We start from the raw sequence: 13117 nt of genomic DNA on the forward strand, positions 1-13117 counted from the left end.
CATGGTAATCGAAGGAATGGAAAATTCAATAACAAAGGTAAAAGGAATGCTGGAAATCAAGGAAGAGGGCAACCATTCAAGAAGGCTAGAAATTATAGGTATGAATCTAACACTGTTGATAATAAGAAGGCTGAATATTATCTACCAGCTGCTCTATCTACCTCCGCTCCTTCGCACTCAATGGGAATTTGGCACATTGATAGTGGTGCCTCAATACACTTCACTGGTTACAAAGAAGTACTCCATAATCTGGTAGAGAAAGAAACTAACTTGGAAATTGTCCTTGGAGATGACATGAAATACCCCGTGAAAGGTGTAGGAAATGTTTCTCTCAAATTGAATTAAGGTAATACGATCCACTTACAAGATGTATTATATGTACCTGATCTCAAAAAGAACTTGGTATCCATCTTAGAAATGGAAGACAAAGGCTACAAGTTAACCTTCAGCAATGGCAAGGTACGTATATGGAAAAATAATGTTAAAGATGCTTTCACTCTTGGGTTTTGAGTTGATTCTTTATATCAGGTCGGTGGAAGTCCGCTAGGTGTCATGTCTTGTGACACAACTCTTCAGTCTGAAATTTGGCATCGGAGGTTTTCCCACCTTCATTACAAAGCTCTACCCGATATAAGACAGATGGTAACAGGGATGCCTGAATTCCAAGTAGAGAAAGAAGGTGTATGTCCGGGATGTGCCAAAGGAAAGCTCAAAAGGGGACCATTCCCCTCAAGTCAAAGCAAGACCTCCAATATATTACAACTAGTTCACTCAGACATATCTGGTATGATGCTTGTGAACTCCTTCGGAGGATATTCATATTATCTTACTTTTATAGATGAATATTCTCGAAATACTTGGATATACTTCTTGAAAAGGAAGGATGAAGTGTTCTCTTGGTTTTGACACTTCAAAGCCCTGATCGAGAATCAAACTGAAAATAAGATCAAGATCTTAAGAACTGATAATGGGACTAAATATAAATCTAATGAGTTCCATGAATTTTGTAAAGAGGCTAGCATCAAGAGGGAGACTACTACACCATATACTCCTGAATAGAATGGTGTGGCGGAAAGGAAGAACCGCACGATTATGGAAGCTGTCCGGGCCATGCTACATGATCAAAGACTTCCAAAATTTCTATGGCTTGAAGCTGCAAACACCGCCGTATATGTACAAAATCAATGCCCTCATCAAGCATTGGGTTCCAAGACTCCTAAAGAAAAGTTCACCGGTAAGAAACCTGATGTTCCTCATTTTAGAATTTTTGGAAGCCCTGTATATTTTCATGTGCAGAAAGAGAAAAGAAACAAATTGGGTGCATCTAGAAAGAAGGGAATTTTCGTGGGCTATGGTGAAAATACTAAAGGCTATAGAATCTATTTAGCCAGTCAAAGGGAAGTCATGATTAGTCATGATGTCACCTTTGACAAAGATATGGTTCTCAGCAAGGTGGACAATCTTCTGACTTTGAGGAGCTCTCAAGAAGCTGACACCAAGGAATCGAAAGAAAAGGATGATGAATAAATGCTTGATGTAGAAGAACCCATGGATCCGATTGATCCTCTTCCACATGAGCCTTCCTCTTCTAGGAAGAAGCCTTCATGGCTTAGAGGGCTACTTGATGATGTTGAAGGACATGCTGCACCCCGAGGAACCTTTCGTGAAAGTAAAAAACCTAATAGGTATCAAGGATACCTGACCATCATGAGCACGATCATACAAAATGAGCCTTAATCATTCTCAGATGTCGTCAAGCATCAAGTATGGAAGGATGTTATGACCGAAGAATATGAGTCTATTATGAAGAATGATGTCTGGGAAGTAGTTCCCAGACCCCAGGACAAGACAATTGTTACTTCCAAATCGCTTTACAAGATAAAGCATGCAGTAGATGTAAGTACGGAAAAGTATAAGGCTTGTTTTATTGCTCGTGGTTTCTCCCAGAAGGAAAGTATAGACAATGATGAGATATTTGCACCTGTTTCTAGATATATGATCATCCGCTTGATCATATCCCTTGCCGCTTCACAAGGATGGAACCTACATCAGATGGATGTCAAGAACACGTTCTTGCACGGATCGATAAAAGAAGAGGTTTACGTAGAGCAACCCGAAGGATCTGAGATTTACGATCGAAAATCTCATGTATGTAGGTTGAAGAAGGCTCTCTATGGGCTGAAGCAAGCACACCGAGCATGGTATGAGAGGATCGACAACTACTTGATGAAGCTGGGATTCACTAGGAGTGAAGCTGATCTTAACCTTTACTTTAAGGTTGAAGATGATAAACCTCTCATATTAATGTTGTATGTGGATGACCTCTTTCTAACAGGTGCAGACCCTCTCATTCTCAAATGTAAGAAGGAGTTGGCTTTTGAATTTGAAATGAAGGACCTACGACTAATGCACTATTTCCTACGACTTGAAGTGTGGCAGAAGCCAGGGGAAACTTTCCTATCTCAAGGAAAATATGTGGTGAAGATATTGGAAAGATTCGATATAGTGGATTGTAAGCCTGTAACTACCCCTATGGAGCTTGACTTCAAGAAGTTAAGCGTTAGTGTTGCTGGACCTGTTTTACGAAATGCTACCGAGTATCGACAACTCGTCGGAGCATTAATGTTCTTAGTGGACTCCTGTCCAGATATATGCTTCGCAGTCAACACGTTGAGTCAACATATGGTTGAACCCCACCACATACATTGGATTGGTGCCAAGAATCTGTTGAGATATATTCATGGCACTATCACTTATGGGTTAAGATACACTACCGGAGATGTGAGACTATTTAGATACACAGATGCTGATTGGGCAGGCAATGTGGAGGATCATAAGAGCACTTCTGGGTGTTGTTTCTCCTTGGGATCTACTTTGATATCCTGGATGAGCAGGAAGCAGAAGTCGGTGGCCTTGAGCACCGCCGAAGCAGAGTATATTGCTGCCAGCAATGCCTCTTGTGAGGCAGTTTGGTTGCGAAATCTCTTCAGTGAGCTGTTTAGATTTACATTGGATACCACCGTGATCCTTTGTGACAACCAGAGTGGGATTTGTTTGTCAGAGAATCTCGTATTTCATGATCGCTCCAAGCATATCAATATCAGATACCACTATATTCGAGATATGGTGCAGTGGGGAGCTTTAAGGCTCCAACCTATCGGTATAGATGAACAAGTCACCGATATTTTGACAAAACCCCTTGGGAAAGTAAAATTTCTGACTTTCCGAGAACAACTTAGAGTTGTTTAAAGACCCTCCGATGAGGGTCATGTATGATTCATTGAGCTCCGGGAGCTCTAGGGGGGTGCGGGGTACTTCTTGGAGCAGCATATGACCACAGGATAATTCACTATCCTCTAAAGGTATACATGTACACCCCGTGGCGACATTGTAACAGGATTGATGTGTTCTCCTATGAGGCCTAGATTGATGTGTTCTCCATGGCAATTGTAGCAGGATTGATGTGTTCTCTTGTGAGGCCTGGATTGATATGTTCTGTCTGGCGGCCTAGATTGATGTGTTCTCCATGGTGATTGTAGCAGGATTGATGTGTTCTCCTGTGAGGACAGGATTGATTAGTTCTCCTATCGAGGCATCCTACCCATGCAGTTTGGGACCCATGGGAAGTACCTATCATCTGATCAATGAGTAAGGAAATGAAGTTAGGGACCATAGTAGTACCGATGGATGCATCGTTGTATCTACCATACTCCCTACGCTAGGATGACCTCCATTGATCTGGGATCAATGATACTGATCTGGGACCACAAGTAGGAGTTGTACCTTACTATGACACTGACTTCGAGTCGGTTGAGACTGGTCTGGGACCAATGGTACATACTCTGAGACTGACTTCATGTCAGTGCAGTACTGGTCTGGGACCAGTGAGAGTGGTACATACTATGATGCTGACTTCGGGTCGGTTGAGACTAGTTTGGGACTAGTGGCACACTCTTTGAGACTGTGATACTGGTCTGGGACCAGTGGTAGGAGTGGTACTTACTATGAAGTTCACTTCGGGTCGGTTGAGACTAGTCTGGGACCAGTGGCATGCACTCTGACACTGATTTTGAGTTAGTGGAGGATGATACTGGTCTGGGACCAGTGGAGTTGTACTCACTATGATGTTGACTTCGGGTTGGTTGAGACTGGTTTGGGACCAATGGTACATACTCCGAGACTGACTTTGAGTCAGTATGATACATCCTTGATCATTTCTTCTTCTTCATAATTCAGACAAAAGCAGAGCAGAACAGAACAAAGTAGAGCAACGCTTAACAGAGCAGAGCCGTACAGATCAGTACAGGGTAGAACATGACAAGAAGAACAGGTAGAATAGAGCAGAGAAGTGCAAGGGTTGGGCTGTACAGGGCAATACATTTGATGGATGAATAGTAATGACCGATAGAGGGAGTGTTAAAATTGGAAACTAGGGAAAAACTTCATGTGGGTCAACTTATTCATGGCTGATAATATTTTTATTAGATTCCTCTTGTTGAGAGGTGTAGGATTGATATAAAGATCATCTGATTCCGATAAGCATTCATGGAGATATGAATTTATTTTGATTATGGAATTATTATCAAGCTGACCTACAACTCATGTAGGCTCAGAAGCCCAACAGTCGCATCTATTCATACACCAACGTTGTGTATAAATATAGAATGACTTTTCCTCATTTGGACTCACTCATATCATCACATCTCTCCCTCTATTGCTTAGAAAAGAATCTCTTCTCTACTGCGCAAAAAGGGTCTCTCCCTCACACATGTGAAGCTAGAAGCTGCTGAAACTGAAGCTGCAACTGCAGAAGTAAAGTTTGACCTATGTGGACTAGAAGATCTCCTCATATTAACTATGATGTAGGTTCATCTGAACCTCCTTTGAAAGCCACAACTTTTGGTGGTGGAATCAAGTCAATCCTATGGATGGTTTTCAAGATATCAACTACCCTAGTTTGAAGGAAGCTGCTGAAACTGAAGCTGCAACTGTAGAAGTGAAGTTTGACCTATGTGGACTAGAAGATCTTCTCATCTAAATTACGTTGTAGGTTCATTTGAGCCTCCTCTGAAAGCCGCAACTTTTGGTGGTGGAATCAAGCTGATCCAACGGTCGATTTGTGAGATATCATCTGCCCTAGTTTGATGATGAAGCCGCTAATGCTGATGCTGCTGATCTAGGGTTTGCTACTGCTGATATAAATCAGATTTATTGTACTAGTTCTCTCTGCTGAATTATTGAAGATGAAAGAAGATTTGATCAAAGGGTTTCCCCACACATTGTGGGGTTTGTCCCTGGCTAGCCGCCACATCTTTTGTCTCTTGTCTTGACTTGTTTTCTATCGATTGTTTAATGTTATATCTACACTTTACTTTATGTACATGTGATTGCTAATCTGTGGAATATAATAAGGAAAAGAAGTAAACTGTTATAAGCATATAATAGACCATAACTTAACGCATGAATTATGTCTATTTGTAAATTCTTTTTAAACAAAGAATTTATGTCGTTTAAGAATAAAGTAACATTTTACTTGAGCTTTTGAATCATGCACCTGTGTTCACAAGTAGAGTTGTTTGTTTTATATTTCTTGATAGATATACTTGAGTTGTCATCTTTGTAGTTTATGGCATATGATCATATGTTTGTCAAAGCGATTATCAGTATTGTGGTTTGAACTTTTTAATTTACAGTAGGTATACAAAATGTTATTACAAACAAAACCTTACATTGATTTCCTTATAGGTACAGTTCCTTGGTTTCTTTTTTTTTTTCGTGTAAGATTGACCTTATTTTCTTCCTAGAAATAGACATGAGGAGGTTGTAATAAGAAAGTGCAACAGGTTGATGTCAATAGCAAAAGTGATGCCCTTGTTATTTTGATTTGAAAAAGAAAAAGCCAAAGTTCATCTAACTTTGTGAATTTATATCAGAAGTAATAATCAAAAGAAAACAAATTTTGCTTTTAAATGCATTTGATTTCGAAAGCTATGACATGAAAGTGTTTGCAAAAGGATTTTTCTATTTATTGTGGTCATAGTAGAATGAATTTTCATTCACATGCATTTTGAAATTTGAATTTGTTTGTATGATTTTATTGGAGAGAAGTTCATATATGATCTTCCTCCTTGGCTGATGAAGTGTATCAAATCTGAAACATATGTAGATGAAGTGAAATATTGTGTAGGGGATTTGCGAGTTTTGAATGTGAAGTATCTATTCTTTGTTTATGTTGGATAATATATATTAGGGTTATTCTGCTTGAATTTTATTGAGAAGTTTTCGTTAACTAGTTGTTTTTGGATATAACTTAAGCTCAACCTTCTATAATGTATATCACTCTTATGTGTAGACGTATGGATAATCATCTTTTGAGACGTGCAGAAAGGAATCCGAGGAAGCTCCTTCAGGTGTGTTCTTGCTTTCGAGATGTGAACCTAAGAGTTTGGATGAGTAAACATAGAGTCATGTACATGGAGGGTTTTAATGCTCATGCGTTGGCATTCAGGATTTCTATATTTTAAATATTTGCACGTGTTCTCAAAATATTGAAATTTTCCATGCTAAATGTATCTGTTCATTTTTCAAAAAGTTGTGGAATGCAATTGCAAATATGACATTAATAATAATATATTTTTAAATGGTAGAGCTAGATTGTTTTTTTGCATTTCCCAATTAAAATATAATAGAAAATGTATTAAAAAATCACATTTCTTTCTGATTCAAAATGCATCATATATTTCAGTAAAAATCAATAAATATGTGCATGAAGATCAACATATCTAGTAAACAAATAATTGACACAACAGAATCCCTGGCCTGAGCTCCAACATTTCTGCTCTGGCTCCAAGTGACAGTCTATATCCTTCCTGAACATGTCAAGCCTTGCTGAAACCTGGAGAGCCAAATCTTATAGGAATGTGGAAACTTCTCTCAAACTGAATGAGGATAATGCCTCATGAAATTTTGCGCGACACCAAGTTTGATGTGAGAAAAGTAAGTGTATTTATGGGACCAGATCACACATGTTCCTAGAAGCATGTTGAACCATCCATTTATTAATTATTTTTGAGCAAAACGCCCTTCCAATGATACATAGCAACAAAAAGGATTATGGTAACTGTATCCAATAGCCATCAAAGCCCAAAATATGTGCGCAACTGAAAAATTCCACATCACATGCATAACCATTTCATGCTTGTGACAGGCTGAATGATGTCCAAGTAAAACTAGACTGTTGTAACCAATCCTTGATTGTGAAACTATCATGGAGAATTAGCCATCACAATATATGTGTTTGAAAAGGAAGAATGAGACTTCTAGATGCCTTGGCATTTCTAGATCCACCCAACCACAGAATTATTGACATGACATTCCAATTCATATTTAGATGCTTTGCTATAAAACTAGATGGTTGTATTTTAGCATTTGAGTTCCTTGGAGTGATACTCCATAGATCTCCAATAAAACCATTGTCTTTTCAAATGGGTAAGCGATGGACATTAATATTCAACTTAAATTAACTGATTTCTAGAATTAGTTGACATAATGTTGTAAATTAAGGGTGATAAACATTTTGAATCTAATAAGACCAATGCAGCTGCTGCTGGGATAGCCACTCACCTTTCCCTTTATCCTACAAAACTCTCCCAGGTGTGAAATTCCTTTTTCTCCAAGTTTTTTCTTGTAAAAGAGGAAAGTAATGAATAATTTGTCTTGGAATAATAACTTTCTTTGGGGAAAACAGGGTGGAAAACATGAAGCCTCATCTCCTTACCAATAAAGAAAGGCTAACTAGACTTGATTGATATCCATACCCGAGGAACTATATTAGTGGTAAAATGGGTTGCTTGCACTATGATTGGTAATGAACTTTGGAAGACGCATGTTCCATCATCTTCAAAAGAGAGTGTCTCATTCCACTCTTATTGACCCGAAGTCAGTTCCCATTGATCCAAGATCAATATCATACATCCTAGCATAGGGAGTACGTAGTACATGATGCATCCATTGGTAGTACTATGGTACCTATCCTCATTTCCCTACTCATTGGCCAGATGAGAGGTACTTCCCATGAGTCCCAAACTGCATGGGTAGGATGTCTTGGTAGGAGAAGGATGAACCACTCGTCCTGCTCACATGTCGCCAAGGGGTATCACAGGGGAAGGATGAAACACTCACCCTGTACACAAAAAACCACTAGGGGAAGGTTGAACAACTCATCCTATGGTTGCTCAACACTCCAAGAAGTACCCCAAGCCCCCCGAAGCTCCCAAAGCTCAATGTCCATCTCATACAGGACCCTCATAAGAGGGTCTCTCCATGACTCCAAGTCATTCTTGGAAGGTCAAGAATTTGACCTTCCCTAGGGGCTTTGTTAGAATATAGGTGACCTTCTCATCTATCCCAATGTGACGGAGCCTTATTGCTCCTTGTTGTACCATATCCTAGATAAAGTGGTACCTGATATCTATATGCTTGAAGCGATCATGAACATAGGATTCTCTGATAAAAGTATCCCACTATGGTTGTCGGAGAAGATCACGATAGTATCCAACACATGTCCAAACAACTCACTGAAGAGCTTCCTCAACTAGAGAGCTTCACAAGAGGCCATACTAGCAACTATGTATTCGACCTCGGCCATGCTCAAGGCAACTGATTTATGCTTCCTAATCATCCAAGATATCGAAGCAGAACCAAATGAAAAACATCATCCAGAAATGCTCTTGCAATCCACCACACTGCCAACCCAGTCAGCATCATAATAACCATGAAACCTCACATTTCTGGCAGTGTATTTCAGTCCATGAGTGATTGTGCCCTGGAGATATCTCATAGATTCTTGGCGGAAATCTAATAAATGTAATGAGGCTCAACCATGTATTGGCTCCATGTGTTAACTGCAAAACATATGTCCAAACGAGAGTTCACCAAGAACATCAATGCTCCTATTAGTTAATGATACTCATAATCATTTCCCAATTCAGGTCCAACAGAAGTACCACATAACTTCTTAAAGTTAAGTTCCATCGGAGTAGTCACAAGCTTGCATTCCACCATCCCAAATCTTTCAAATATATTCACAACACATTTTCCTTGAGAGAGGAAAATTTCACCTACATTTTTCTAGACCTCTAACCCTAGGAAATAATGCATTGGTCCTAGGTCCTTCATCTCAAATTCAGAAGCCAACTCCCTCTTACCTTTGTCAATGAGAGGGTCTGTACCTGTGCGAAATAGGTCATCCACATAAAGTACCAGAATGAGAGGCTTATCATTTTGAACCTTAAAGTAAAGGTTTGGATCGGTTGTACTTATAGTGAATCCCAACCTCATCAGATAGCTATTGATCCTCTCATACCAAGCCTGGGGTGTTTTCTTCAATACATAGAGAGATTTATTCAACCTGCATACATGAGATTCCCGATCATGAACTTAAAACCCCTTAGATTGTTCCACATAGACTTCCTCTTTGATTGAACCATGCAAGAAGGTGGTATTGACATCCATCTGACGTAGGTTCCATCCTTGCGAGGAAACAAAGGCTATGATCAAGTGGATGGTGGTGTATTGGGCAACAGGTGAAAATATATCATTGTAATCTACACCTTCCTATTGAGAGAAGCCTCTAGCAACAAAGCGAGCCTTGAACTTTTCTGCACTTCCATCAACTCCATGCTTGATTTTGTAGAGCCACTTAGAAGCGAAAACCGATTTGTCCTGGGGTCTAGGGACCACATCCCAGACATATTTCTTCATAATGGACTCGTATTCTTCATTCATAGCATCCTTCCATACTTTTTGCTTCACATGTTCTTCAAATGATGAAGGCTCATTTTGAATGATAGTGTTCATGGCAGTCAAATATCCTTGGTACCTGTTCAACTTCTTGCTTTCACAAAAAGTCCTCCTTGGTGTAATGTGCCTCTCATCATCATTGAGAGTCTCCCTAAGCAATGAGGGTCTCATCTTGGAGTAGGAAGGCTCATGAGGGAGTGGATCAATAAGATCCATAGGTTCATCAACATTAGGCATCGTTTTGTCCTCTTTTTCATCCTGATTTCCTGTGTTAGCTTCTTTGTCCTTCCTTAGGATAGGAAGGTTGTTGATCTTCCCGGGGAAATATCTTCATCAAAGGTGACATTATGACTTATCTAAAATTCCATTTGAATATCCACATAAATTCTATATCCCTTAGAATTTTCACTATAGCCCACAAAGATTCCTTTCTTCCTAGATGCACCCAATTTTTTTCTTTTCTCTTTCGATGCATGAAAATATACGGGGCTTTCAAAAATTCTAAAATGAGAGACATCGAGTTTCTTACTAGTGAACATATCTTTGGGAGTCTTGGAGTCCAATGCTTGATGAGGGAATTTGTTTTGAACATACATGACAATATTTGCATCTTCACCCCATAGAAACTTTGGAAGGCCTTGATCATGAAGCATGGCATGAACAACTTCTACAATAGCGAAATTCTTCCTTTTAGCCACACCATTCTACTTGGGAGTGTATGACATTGTAGTCTCCCTCTTAATGCCAGCTTCTCTGCAATAATCTTGGAATTCATTGGATTCATACTTAGTACCATTATCAATCCCCAATATCTTGATTTTCTTCCCGGATTGGTTTTCGATCAAGGTTTTGAAATGTTAGAACCAGGTGAACACTTCATCCTTCTTCTTCAAGAAGTAGACCCAGGTTTTGTGAGAATAATCATCCACAAAGGTGAGATAATATAAGTATCCTCCCAAGGAGTTTACGGGCATCATACCACATATGTCGGAGTGGATCAATTGCAATATGTTTGTGGTATTGCTATTACTTGAGGGGAATGGTACCCTTATAAGTTTTCCTTCAGCATAGCCCGGACATACACCTTCATGCTCTACTTTGAAATCGGGCATACCTGTCACCATCTATCTCACATCAGATAGGTCCTTATAATGAAGATGGGTGAACCTTCGGTGCCATAGTTCAGATTGTAGAGATGCATCGCAAGACATGGCTCCCAATGGACTTCCTCTAACTTGATGCAAACTAACAACCCTAAACCCAAGACTAAAATCATCCTTCAAATTTCTTTTCCAAACACGTACCTTTCCATGGATAAAAGCCACCTTGAATCCTTTATCTTCCATACTGAAATGGACACCAGTTTCTTCTTGAGATCGGGTACATATGGTACTTCTTATAAATGAATAGTGTTACCTTGATTCAATTGAAGGGTAACATTCCCTACTCCCTTCACGGGATAGGTGGCATCGTCTCCAAGGATGATCTCCAAGTATGCCTCTTTTTCTACGAGATTAGAGAGGGCTTCCTTATATTCGGTGAAGTACCTTGAGGCACCACTATCAATCAATCAATTTCCCAAAGTGTCTAGAGAAGAGGCAGTGGAGAGGGCCGATATAAGATAATACTCTTTTTGCTTATTGTTAACAACATTGGATTCATCATACCTGGAGTTCCTTGATTTCTTGGAGGGTCAACCATTTCCTTGATGTCCCGCATTCCTTTTTCCTTTGCCATTGGACCTGCCATTCCTTTTATCGTTGTTTATGTTGTTGAAGTTTCCCCTGGAGTTGTTATGATAGTTATTATCTCGAGGTGTATCCCTTTTATTAGGACACTCCCTTGCATAGTGGCAAAAATTATTGCAAACAAAGAACCTGCCCTTCCTTCCTCCCTTAGATCTGAGCTTTCCATGGAAATGACCTTTAGGCCCTGCATTATTCCTCCTTTTGGCATGAGCGGACATTGTTGTGGGTTTGCTTCTATTAGAAGGCATTTCTTGCTCCACCATTCTTGTCTCCTCTTAAATTCATCTCGACATCAATTCTTCAAACCCTGGAATTCGATCATTGTTGAGTATAGTGGTTCTAAATACATACCACTTAGGTGGGAGTCCTACAAGGGTGGTGAGAGTAAGTTCCCTGTCAGGAATGACTTCTCCAATTGAGAGTAGATCATTCTTGATCTTAGTAATCCTCAAGAGATAGGATTGAATGTTCACGTCCTTTCCCTTCTTAATATCCTTCAACTTATTCTTGAGAAAGAGAATTTGATTAGCATTACTAACCTTGAACATGTCGACCAACCTGTTGTATATCTCCTTGGATGTATTCAATTTAGAGATATAGGCTACCAAATGCTTGTTAATGGAATCCCTGATAATCTTCTTTTCTTTGACTTCAGCCTTATTGTACTTGTTCTTCACAGCAGCCAATGCATTTGAAGGAGGCTCAGGGATTTTACCTTGCACATAATCCATCACTTCCATCTCTTTCAAGGTCAAATAAAGAGACATCTTCCTTCCATAATAGTCAAATTTATCATGGAACTTATCTTGGGTCGGGAAGTAGGATGAGGAACTCATTGAATGTTTTTTCCTTATCCAACTATCTTTAGTGATTTCTCTTTCACTCTTGCTTGGGCTTTTTCTTCACCTAAGCTCTGATACCATGTTAATTTTAGGATAACAATGGTATGTTCTATGCTTAGAGAAATTTTACTTCAAGCTATTTACTAGCCCAATATCATATCCAGTTTAGCAATCACATCAAAATGATAGTAAAATGCAAATATAACATAAACAATAACAATAGAAGACAAGCCAACACAAGAGGACACAAGATATGGCACCAACCAGGGAAAATCCCCAATGGGCGAACCCTTGATCAAATCTTCTTTTATTCTTCAATAGTTCAACAGAGAGAGATAGTGTAATTTACAAATTTTGATAATTTATAACAGCAACAAAAGAGACTTTTATATCTATGAGATGATAATGATCAACGATCATGCTAGGGAATCTAAGATATTTGTTTTGGGTGGTTTTGTTTTAATTTTTGGAGGACCAATGTATGAAACAGATTTAAAATATTGATGTCTAACCTTCTTGAATAATACTAATATTGAACAGATGGTTTCTATTAAAATCCACATAGTGATTTAGCTTATCCTGTGATGAGTAGAAACATAAAGATGATATGGCTATTACAGTTTTCAAATAGAAAATTAAATAACCATAAGTAAGAAAACCTTCAAACAATGTTCAGAAAGTTTGACAAAATATTCCCAAGATTACAAATATACTGATGATTTTATG

Source organism: Pinus tabuliformis, chromosome X (genome assembly GCF_031772625.1).
Source record: "Pinus tabuliformis cultivar Carrire ecotype Pingquan chromosome X, CPIR1, whole genome shotgun sequence".
NCBI classification, from domain to species: domain Eukaryota; kingdom Viridiplantae; phylum Streptophyta; class Pinopsida; order Pinales; family Pinaceae; genus Pinus; species Pinus tabuliformis.